This window comes from Lycorma delicatula, chromosome 2 (genome assembly GCF_047948215.1).
Source record: "Lycorma delicatula isolate Av1 chromosome 2, ASM4794821v1, whole genome shotgun sequence".
Lineage (NCBI taxonomy): Eukaryota > Metazoa > Arthropoda > Insecta > Hemiptera > Fulgoridae > Lycorma > Lycorma delicatula.
Genome location: NC_134456.1, coordinates 154,547,918 through 154,560,382, shown reverse-complemented (window position 1 = coordinate 154,560,382; position 12,465 = coordinate 154,547,918).

Here is a 12,465-nt window from a genome sequence, read left to right as displayed (position 1 = left end):
TAAATGTTAAAAAGGTAAAAACCCGGTTATGTTTAAATGATCTAGTAGAATATTTAAATCCATTAAAAAGGCTATTGAAATATTTCTTGGCAAAATATCTTTTACATTTATAAAAAATAGCTACAACATTCGGCAGGAATAAGTCTTTATTCTTAGTTTTCTTACATAAGTAAAAATTTACTTAAAGAAATACAGAAAAGATTTTTCACAAATGAGTAATTCACTTTTAAAGGTAATGGCCAACAGTCTATCGCTTACAAAGGATTTTAAATAACCTATTTTGTAAGGCTACTGGAGGCTTAATTATATTATGCATATGAACCCCTCCCCACACACAATTACTATCCATTTTGGATTCTGTTAAGGCATAATAAATCATATACTAATTTATTTTTGAAATTTTGATGGAATAGTAATAAGAAAGATTATTATCGCCAAGGAAACTACCAGGATTCTTAGTAGTTGTTAAGTTTTGTATAAATTCATTTTATATTTAAATATATTTTGTATAAAATATTTAGAAAACATCAAAGAAGATAAAGTATATCTTTTAAAAAACCAAACAACAAATGAAAAAAAACTTATGGAGTTATAAAAGGACAAATAGGCAAATTGGTTTATCGATACGGGAATAAATATCAGTAATTCAAACCCCGAAATTAAACAAAAATAAAATCGAGTAGATTGTAAAAATAAAAAAAATACAACTATTAAAATAAATAGTAAATATTTGTCTTCAATGCAACTAACTGGTTTAGAAGTGTAAAGGACTTCCACCAGAAAATAACGGTTATAAACTAAAATTTATAAAAAAATCTTTTAAAATTAACAAATTTAAAAATCTATTAACTGCGGGCTTATCACTGCCCCAAATATAGCAAACAATGTGTTAGTATGATTGGCCAACGTAATGCCAGATTGAAGAAGAATATGACAAACAATTATGAATCAATTATCTCAAGTATTACCTTAGTACATGTGAAATCCATGCGGTAACTTAGAGTATTACAAACGCTGATGACAGAGAACGACCATTTCATGGTGCATTTACGATTTCCATGTCGGTGCAATGTTTTAATCGTGACAAAGTTTATTCTCAACAATGGCCATTCATTCACACTCTGTTACGCTGCATTCCACCGACGTTTCACGAAGCACGTGTATGGACGAAAATGGACCATTTTCTCCTGAAGCTTGATTGGGGTGCGAGCCTCTTTGACGGCGGCATCGGCTAATTCATTGCCTAGGATTAATAATTATTCATTGAAAATAAATAAGTAAATAATTTATTCTAATTGATACATAGTCGTTAGAAAGTCCTGATTATCGAAGTACAATTAGTTATAAAATAAAAACCTGAAATGGACAATATCTGACTTACTTTACGCCTATTAAATTATACACATTTTTTTAAAATGAAAAGTACATAATATTTTATTTCATTAATAACTTTTAATATTTTTTTCTTTTATTGTTATTTTTGAATTATTATTTGTTGTAAATTTTTTTTACTACTATCAGAGGTTAATAATTATTAATAAATCAATATAGTTAAATTAAAAAAAAAAGGAGATGAAGTCTAATTTGAACCGATGTGCCTTCCCGTGTAAGATCCAAGCACTTTATTAATATTATTTGGATATCTCTGGAATCAATGAAAATAAGTACCAGTTATGATACATCGTGGAAAGCTCTCAGTAGGGCTTATTACTTCAGTTAAGAAATAGTCCAAAATCCAAATCCTTTTTGATTTTGGTTTTTTGGATACTTTTGGTCCGGTAGATTCTAATCAAATGGGGAGGTACAGAACTAGATGTTACAGTCCTCAACCCAAAATTTCAACATACTGCAGCTAGTCGTTTTTGAATTAGCTAGATACATACGTACATACGTACGTACAGAAGTCATGCCGAAACTATTCAGAATGGATTCAAGGATGATCAAAATGGGTATATCCGTTGAAATTTGAAAACCGAAATTTTCACGATCACAATACTTCCTTTACTTCGTACAAGGAAGTAAAAGAATAGTGTAATTAACGTCTACATTATTTATTTTAACATTAAACATATTAACGTTTATAGTTAGTATTATTTAGAAACTAATTATCAGTGTATTATTGTTTCTGTAAAAGAGAATCTTTTAACTATATTTTTATATAATTTGTGAAAAGATTTCTCAAATGATTCGGTAATCTATTAAAATTTTCAACGGATGCATAATAAAGTTTTTTTTTCTAAGCAGTAGTATTGTGTGGAATTTCACAAAAACAACCCTGTTTTCTGGTTTGGTAAGAGATAAATATTAATTTTTTTTATGAATAAATGATCATTCTTTTTTGCAAAGATTGCATATTCATACAATTTCTGTATACAATTACGTGACATACAACCATACAATTGACCAGACATACATTTCTGTATCTTGGAAATTCGTTATGACTTTTTGAGGAAGCCCCAAAGCGGTAATAATATGCTTCAGACAGGAATAACATAAGCATAATAAATATTTAATAAAAATGACGAGCTTAGCGTTTTATTATGACTCTTCAAAGCACAACAATATGCTTTAATTTTGTCCCAAATAAATTTTTATTATGTCTACCTGAGAAGCATAACGTAAACAATTTCATTCGTATTTAAAGAGAGACGACTGCGATCCATCCAGCAATAAAATATGTATATAAAATTAAAATGTGTATATAAAATTTCAAAAATTTTTTCAGTAATTTTTTCTTCAGATATAGATATAGTTGTGTAATCAGCGCCGAAAATAACAGTAAATATTTCAAATCATCATCTTCTTCTCGTAGCAGGTCTCTTTCAGGACTACTGTCTCCATCCATTTCTGTCCCAAATCTTCTCTTTCGTCCTCTTACAGTTTTCAGTCTTCACCTCATCTATTAACTTTATCATTTTTCTTCCTCGTTTCCTTCCTTCCTATATTATTATACTCAGTATTTACATTCTATTTATTCCTCCTGGTAATTATATCGTAAATATTATATTTAATAATGCATATATGTTTTTAATAATCGCCAGTTCCTATTCGGTATTATTGCATTCTTATCACTTGTATTACATACTTAAAATATAGCCTTAATGTACTTTTGTAAATCAAAGGTCATATTGTCTCCAGTGCAATAATATAATTAGCGGCAGCCTTAAAAACCGTTATAACCTTTAAAGATCATCGTATTGCTGGTAGCCTTCACACTTCAGCACCGTAACAAACAAAAAATTTGGCAACAGAATTAAATATATTTATTTTGACCGACAAAGGTATCTTAGTGTTTGCTATAAACAAAACTTTATCCTCATTCGAATGGATATGAGAATAGTAAAACATTTTATAACGTAAATATCTTATTTTTTTAAAAGGGTTAAGTAATTAATATTTTATGTAAATGCAAATTAAAAAAAAGATTTTAATGTTTCCAACTTGAATGAATTCTACGTAAACAATAATCTTGCTATTAATACACCTGATTAAAGGATGAAATGGGTAATAAATCTGTTTATATTTGCAATACAATTTTCTTTAGTCATTTCAATTTATATACCGTTATAACAATACAATATCATTTACTATACTGTAAGCAATCTTCTACATCCCTCGAAACTAATTATTACTTGCCTGAGAAAGTACTACATATTTAAAAGAAAAAAAAGTCAGGGTTAAGTTCTCACTCAGTAATAGTCTATATTGTCTGGAAAGTAGGCGGCTTTAAATATAACCGTTAGAAAGAAGAGGAGTATGTCGGATTGTTATGATCTCTTGAACAATTAAAAAAATACAACTGTTCTAGAAGGCAGTCGTTTATAAAAAAAAAAAAATGCTTGCTACTTGTTCACTTCAGTCCTAACTCAGTCGGTTCAAGATTTTTATTCTGTATTTAAATGATTTATACTATTGTTTTTTTTTTATTTTGTGAATAAGCTAATTAGCTTATTCACAAAATAAAAAAAATCTTTTAATTTTTACATAACTATGTAAAGCTATGTATAGCTATATACATAACTATGTATAGCTATATTATTAAAATTATATATAAAAGGGGAAGTATGCTAATCAGATTACATTTTTAATGTCGGAGTATTTGCAGATCTTGATTTTTCAAGACAATCTCTAAAAAAAACCATAAGTTTTGTTCTTGGAAAATCCGGAAAGACATAAGTATACCTGTCTTTTGCTTGATACCGACTCCGACTTTACCGAACAGACTCCGATTTGGATGAAAGTTTGGATAATTTCTGTAGTATATGGGATATTGGTACCATTGAATTTTGGTCACAATCGGTCAAGGGAACAGGAAGATACGAACCTTATCTATCCCGTATCTCCAAGTTTTATTGAAATGTTATGTAAATTTATTAACATACCTTAATGATTCTTAGGTAGCTAGAATACTTTTTAATGGTGTTATACCATTATCTAACCTTCATGACAACAAAAAACCTTTTTTTCATTTCTGGATGCCAAATTTTATTTTGAATTAATTTGATGATTCCATTAGATGTCTTTTTGTCCTTGCGAATATGTATATTGGCAATCTCATACAAATTTAGGGGATAATAATTATAATTTATTTTCTTTTTTTTTCATAAATTTTTTGTCTTGCTTGAATTATTCAAACTGGGTTACCCTTTTTTAATGATATTTTCTCTTATGACTTTAATTATAGGTCTTTGATATCATTTAATTTTAGTTAAAATTGGTCAAGAGGGTGGACAGATAAAGTTACTAATGGGTCCCGTATCTCAAAAGTGTAGAATATTGTTTTCATAATTCTTTACTTGTACACTTACTATAATGTTCCATTTATTTTTCTTGTATGCAGTATTTTGCCACTTAATTTGTCTCGGTAGCTAGAGGCTTCGCCTGGAAGTTATGAAACTCTACCAGATTTTTTTTTAAATGGTAAATGTTTATGTTATTATTTTAAGCTAATATTTTATTATGTTCAATCGAAGGAATGTAACGCTATTTTTGAGAATAATTTTAAAGAGAATCCGAATTAAGAGTTTTTTAAATAAAAAATTAAATATTTAAAAACAGAAGAGAACAACGATAATAGAGACCTGTTTATTACTAATTTTCCATTAATAATATTACATACCCCAATAATTATGGAAAACAACACACACACACAAAAAAAATTAACACTAAAATAACTAAAACTTAACGTAATAAATATTTAACGTAAAAATAATGATTTCGTTTACTGAATTAAACTCGTGTACCAGAATTGTTATAAATACATTTTTTCCATCTTTTAATAAGCGTGACTTCAAAAAATTAAAAGAAAAAACTATTTTAAAAAAAAAAATTGTAAATTTATAATTTTTGAAGTCGGCTAAATTAAAACAACCAATTCTCCATACCTAAATAAGGTATTTAAAGAGGAATGCAAAAATCAAGCTACTATAACAGTTAGAAATAAATTAATTAAAATGTTTTATAATGTATAAACATTAACGATACTGAAACAAAGATATCTTAAAAAAAACAAAGAAATAAAAAAAAAAATTATATCTAGTATATGTATGCATATGCGCAGTATTTTTACATGTACGTATTTTACATTATTATTTAGAAGTAATTATTTAGAATACATTTGAAATTGTATTGGTTGATAAAGAGTCAAATTAAGAAATTTGAAAACAAATGAGAGAATTTTTTGCTAGAATAATTTTAATGATTAAGTGGATTAGGGTTGCCATTTAATGAATAAGAGATTCAGATTTAATTTATTTGCTAACAAAGAGATGTACAGAGTGTATAAAATTATATGATACAATTTGAAATACATAAGAAAAAAATAACAGTCAGAATAAAGTAAATATGTTTAGGTTAAAATATTAGTACATAACAAAAAGTAATGTAGAATCACACGAAAAAAAAATAATAATAACTGAAGGAAACAACAGAATTCTTTACTACAACTGTTTTTTTTTTTTTTTTTAAGTTGTGACAAATATTTGATAATTAGAAGAACTTTGTCTTAATTTGATTTAAATGAATTTTATTGTCCTGCAATAATCGTATTAATATTACATAAAATAAAAAAATAAAGAGGTGTGATAAGTTATTTCAATGAATTAGTTCTGGAGTTCATACGGTTACATATCTGTAACATATCAAATTTAACCGTGAATGAATGTAATAAATTATAATTAAAATTTATTCACACCATTTTAAATTACATTATAATTTATTTTTAAATAAATAGAGCAACAAATCGTTTTGAATCGTACGGCATTTTTAGAAAGTATCGTGTCATAATACAGATAAATAAGAAACTTTGATATCATTTCGTAAATTGTGTATTTTTTGTCCTTTACTTTATAGTTAATTTAAGCCTGTCAAAAGATAATGTAATAAAAAACGAAAGTGAAAATAAAAAGATGTTCATAGTGATTTATTTATTTATTTGTTAAATGAAATAAATAAAAAGAAAAAACTAGAAAAAAAATTGCCTCGTGCTAATTTACATCTTGTCTACCCGTGCCTGACTTTGCGCCACAGACCACCATGGAAAATAAGAAAACCGTTAAATGTCAAAGGCTGGTGTTTCGACAGAGTCTCAATTAAGGGATCGGTCGAACGAATTGATATCTCACGGTCGAACAGAACGCTAGACGTGTCTAACGACAAACAGTACGTCACAAACATAATATCTCTTCTTGTTTTTGCCGATCGAGGAGAATAGGGTACCCGTGTAATTAATATTCCCGGTCAGGGTGCATCAATATTGGTAAATTTTGACGTAATCTAAAATTTAATTACCTTAGAGGGTTGTAGTTTCGCCAAACACATGTCACACTACTTTTCCACATGCTGCGTTACTAATGTGGTTACAGATACGTTAAGCCAATGCTCTCCGTTTTAGTATTAAATATAAACTACTGTAAATTAAATTTATTTATTTTGCGTGTGCCGTTTATGTAATAGCGTACTTAATTATTCCGTAACCACAAAAGGAAATTATTTAAAAGACTTATATATGTATTAATGTAATTTATTAATTCAACTTTAGCCTGTGCAATATTTACGTAATAAAAGTTTAATAGAGCTAATTTGAAATACATTCAGACCTGTTCCCTAACACAACTGAAGTTTATAGTTGGTAGGTGATATATATATATATAAAATCATGTTTTACCACATTTCTCAAAATAGAAAAAGAGTTAATTAATTTCGTATATAAATTAAAAAAAACGTATCATAATAATTCTAATTTACTTTCATATATACGAATTATATTTAGAGAATTATAAACATACGAATTATAATTCATTATTATACATACGAATTATATTTATGTTTTTATCTTATAAACATTTTAATATGAAATTTCTATAGATTTATTTTTTTTTGTGAAAAATAATTTTCTTTACGTTGAGGTACGAGGAGTACAAAAATACCGTTTACTTTAATTGGGTTTCCTTATGTGTGTGTGTATATATATATATATATATATATATATATATTTATTTATTATTTGTGACTTAAAAATCTCTAAAACAACTAAAGCAATCAATTTTCTTGAAATTTATATATGCTGCAATAGTATATCTGAAGTTGTGCATATGACAGTTTCGCTCAATTTAAGTCGAAAAAATTTTATTGGGGCAAGTTAAGAAGTGTGTTTCATTATGATATTGCAAGTTTGAACGTTATCGTTTCTTTTTATAAATGTTATAAGTATTTAACAATAGATAATAATACAAAACTATTAACCTAAAATAAAATTTTAAACATAAATATTTGAATACATCGTTTTAAACATGGTATTTATTTTATATAAAAAAAGAAAATGAATCATTGTTTTTATTTATTTCATTAAATTACGGTTAAACAGTCTAATTTTTTATAAACAGGAATTATATTTGTCTATTAAGGCATAGTCGGACTTCTAGAACAGAACTGAACAAGAATTTTTTCACTTTTCCGGCTATATGGTTATATATATATATATATATATAAGGAAAGTGTTCTGAAAATTGAAAAAATAAATCCCAGAACTGTATATCTAGTAATTTTTCAGTTAAATAATTGTGAAAAACAAAAAACTGGTGTTGCAAAACAGAATTTTTTAAGTTTGAAGTACAATAACTTCGTTAAATTATCAGTAAACAAATCAATTTTGAAAAAAAAAAAATATGTAAATATAATAAGGATATCTATGTCAACTGAATATGAAGAAGATTTTCAGAAATTTATCTTTTATTAAAAATAAATACTGTATTGTAATTTTAAATCGAAACAAAAAACCATTTCAATATTGGAAAATATATAAAAATAAAATAAATATATGTATATTTTGAAATAATTTATTTTGTATATCTTCCTAAAAGTGGTGTGAAAGCCGAAAGCATTCAAGTTGTGGGACTTTCCTATTTATATGGAAGGTTCCTAATTTAAATCTCAGCTATTTTTCATACGCTCCATCTGCCTGCTGAATACAGTAGGCATGATATAGGGATGAATGATTGCTTACGAATTGAAGAAAGAGGTACAACGCCAGTTTGGATTTGTTAAAGGAAGATCCACGATGGACGCCCTGGAAAAGCTGGTGGATTGGGCAGATCAGCAGGCAACGGGATTCAGGAGATCCAGGAGAATGAATACCTGTGGTAATCCTCCTGGACATAAGAAATGCCATCTGCAGTGTGAAATGAGACTGTATCTTAAATGAGCTTAGAAGATGGAATATGGATCCCATATAGTATCTGTGATAGCGGACTACCTAGTCACAGAAGCATCAAGGTCGATGGAAGATGATACGTTTGAGTTCAACATGACGCGTGGGGTCCTCCAGGGGTTTGTGCTGGGGCTGCACTAATGGAATATTGTCTTTGATGGGATGCTGCGGCTCAGATATCTGGAGGGGGTGCGCTCCTTGGCGTTTGCGGACGATCTCGCGTTGCTGATCTCGGGGAGCGACGCAGAGGAGGTACAACAAAGGTCGCAAGAATCCTTACACTTGTTTGAAGCATGGCTGGAAGAGAGGTGGCTACACCTGGCGGCGGAAAAAGTAGAGTTCCTGGTAATGGTTGGGAAGAGAAGGCTAAGGCGAATAAAAGTGACGATGCCAAATATCTGGGTGTATGGCTCGATAAAAACAGACGGTTTACCAGGCAAGGAGAGGAAGTTGCAAAAAAGGCGGATAAAACTTTACAAGTGATAAGCAGAATTATACCAAATGTCAGACGACCGGGATATTGGAAAAGAAGGATAATTGCTTCAGTGCTGATATCCACCATGATGTAAGATGCCCCAATATGGAGCAGGGTGTTACTAATTAAGAGAAGTGCAGCAAAGTTAAATCGTGTGATCAAGCTGACGGCAGAGAGAGTGGCGTCGGCTTACCGTACGATGTCGGCGGAGGCACTCAGTGTTCTGGCTGGCATACTTCCAGGTCAGCTAATCGCCAAGAAAAGGTACGATTGAAGGCGGGTGATTCCTTCAAACTAAGCTCGGGACGGGATGCTAGAATAGTGGCAGACAAGAAAACTATAGTAGAACGGGAAGGTGGACATAGCGCCTGATAAGAGACCTGAGGTCATGGTATCTGAGGAAACATGGGGAGGTTGATTACTTTCTGATCCAGATCCTCATGAGCCATGGTGAATTTGTTGCCTACGTGAACAGATTTTCGACTCAGAACAAAACCAGAGTGTTACTATTGCGGCGAGATGGACACTGCCCAACATACTACATTTGATTGCCCGAAATAGGAGCATGTGAGAGGCGTAGTGAGAAGGAATGGACTTACTTCAGAGAACTTCACTAACTTTATGCTTAGAGAGGAGTAACAGTGGCAGGAAGTGAGGTGTATGGCCAAGAGTATAATTAGTAAGAAGGAAGAGGAGACCAAAGAAAGAGAACATTAGACGGGGGGGAAAAAAAAGAAAAAACCCTGTGACCATTATGATATTGATGACAATGGAAATGAGCACGAGCGTGTTTCCGCAGTAGGAAAGGCGGATAGCCTTGGTGAGGAGGGGGTGGTCTGCCTCGCCACCTGTTGACGAGCCCAGAGCTCTGCGGAACCGTTGTCCCAATGGGGTATATTCATGATTGAAAACTACATAAGAATATATAGTCTAGAACAGGCTGTGACTCGAGGGCAGGAGTACACACATCGGGTACATGACAGTAGGTTTGGATGTGACCGATTTCTCCTTTCTCGGGTCGAAACACCACTCTGGGCTGTGTCATATCTTATGGACAGGTTCGAGTGGGGAGGAAAGGAGGTTTAGTCCATAGGACGCAGGTCACATACGCAGTTACACCTTGTAAGCGAATCCGACACTTCGTCCATGTCTGGGATTCCTCCGCCCTCGACAAAAAAAAGAAGCTATTTTTCATACGCTACAAATTTCATCTTTGATTAGTCACTGTAATACAGCGGTTAGCCTGGATGTAGCTGAATTAAATAAAATACAATTGAAATAAATAAATAAATTGTTATATACATAGACGATTTGAAGATACAGTATTTTGTAGTATTTCTTCTTGTCATAATTGCTTATGTTGAATTATTATAGTACAGTGAGATATAGGATAATATAATTTAAACAAGTTAGGGCAGAATTCTCTTACTGAATTTAATGTAAAGGTGAGGAATAATTAAACGCGTTTATTATACAGAATGTTTCGTGTAAAAGAAACATAAAGAATGCCTTCTACAAATGAAAATAAAATAAAAAAGTTCTTATAAACATAGATCTGAAAATACTTCGTTTTCGAGTTTTAACTTAGGGAAAATTTAGACCTGATTCCCACTCCAAATAAACCTATTCTTAAATATACATTTGAGGGTTTCATGTGGTTTTTGACTTGAATAATTGAGTAAAATAAATTTCAGTACTTCTAGTAGTTTTTTTAGAAAATGATTATAAAACAAAAAAATTGGTGTCGTAAAAACAGAATTCTTTAAGTTTGATTTTCTAACTTGATTAAATTGCCAGTAAAAAAATAAAACTTTTGTAACAAAATTTCTAGAGAATTTAATTCTAAGAAAATCTATGTCGCATCAACTGAAGATGAAGAAGAATTACAACTTATCAAATCCAAAATAAAAAAAAGGGGAAAAAAAAATTAAAATTAATTTTGGGACCTATTTTATTTAATTTTCTAGATAAAAAATCAAATGAAACAATCAATTTTACCTTTAATTTAAAGTCCAAGAATATCACTATGGCTTCATTTTTATCCTTGAAGTAGAAATCAGAGTGAAATTTTTCAATCCATAATTCGAAAACGAAGCATTTTGAAACAGAGGTTAATATAAATATTTTCCTTTTTTTTCACTTGTAGAACACTTCCTGAAGTTCCTTCCGTTTCTTCGTAATAAATTCTATTTATGTGATATTATTTAGTCTATATTATTAAAGCATAATAAAATCTAATAATATCAAATTAATAGCAAAATAAAACAAAAATAACTTGTCAAGATGATTATCAATCCTGTTTTCTTCTGTTTAATCTTGGGTCCGGTAATTGCAATTGGCTGTACCTCCTTTGTTTGGCCCTTGGGCTTACGCTTTATTGAAGTATAACATTATAAAGCAAACGTTAATTTTATTTATATTTCAACAATAAATAATTACCTCAGATGCCCTAAGGCTAATGCATGAGAGTTTGGTGCATAAAATTTACGGTATATGTGGGCTAACTTTAAAAGGAATTAAACCCAGAAACTTTCAGGTAAAGATATGAACTCTATTTTACTTCACCATAGAGATTAATAAAGTATATTTCGCAAAATATAAATTTTACAAGTAGTGAAAGATCCTTTTTTACATTTTCCAAAATAAGTGAGAAAGAATACCTGCTAATTTTTATTATTATTATCATTGTTTTAAATAAGTAAACATAAATTAATAAAAATTTCTTAATTTCAAACTTTTTAGTTTATTTTTTAAATCTATACATAAAATCTAAGACAAAAATGAGTTCTATATCTTAGATCGTAATAGTTAGGAGGTTAAAGTGCATCATAAATTTGGGCACTGTTATTCGTAAATTGAAATCGATAATTGTTTTTCTTCATAATTTCCAAAAAAAAAACTCATATGCTTTTGATTAAATACTAATTATTAATTATACTAATTTATAACAGATTTTTTAAATCATGTTAGAAAGTTTTTTAATTTTAAAAATTACGCGTCAGTGTATTATAAATAAAATATTTGGGTCATGTTTATTCAAATTATATTTAGTTAAAACGTTAAACTGAAATTTATAGCGCGTAAGTCTTTTTAATTACTTCTGTACTAAAAACTAAGGTAAAAAAATATAGTGTTAAAGATAAAAAAACAAAAATATATAATAATAGTAATAAATAAAAAATAAATTGAGGCAGATTTTATTTTATTTTAACTAATCCCAACCGTTTGTAATTTAGGGAAGAGTAAAAAATATTATTATTTTTCCATTACATATAATTTTACG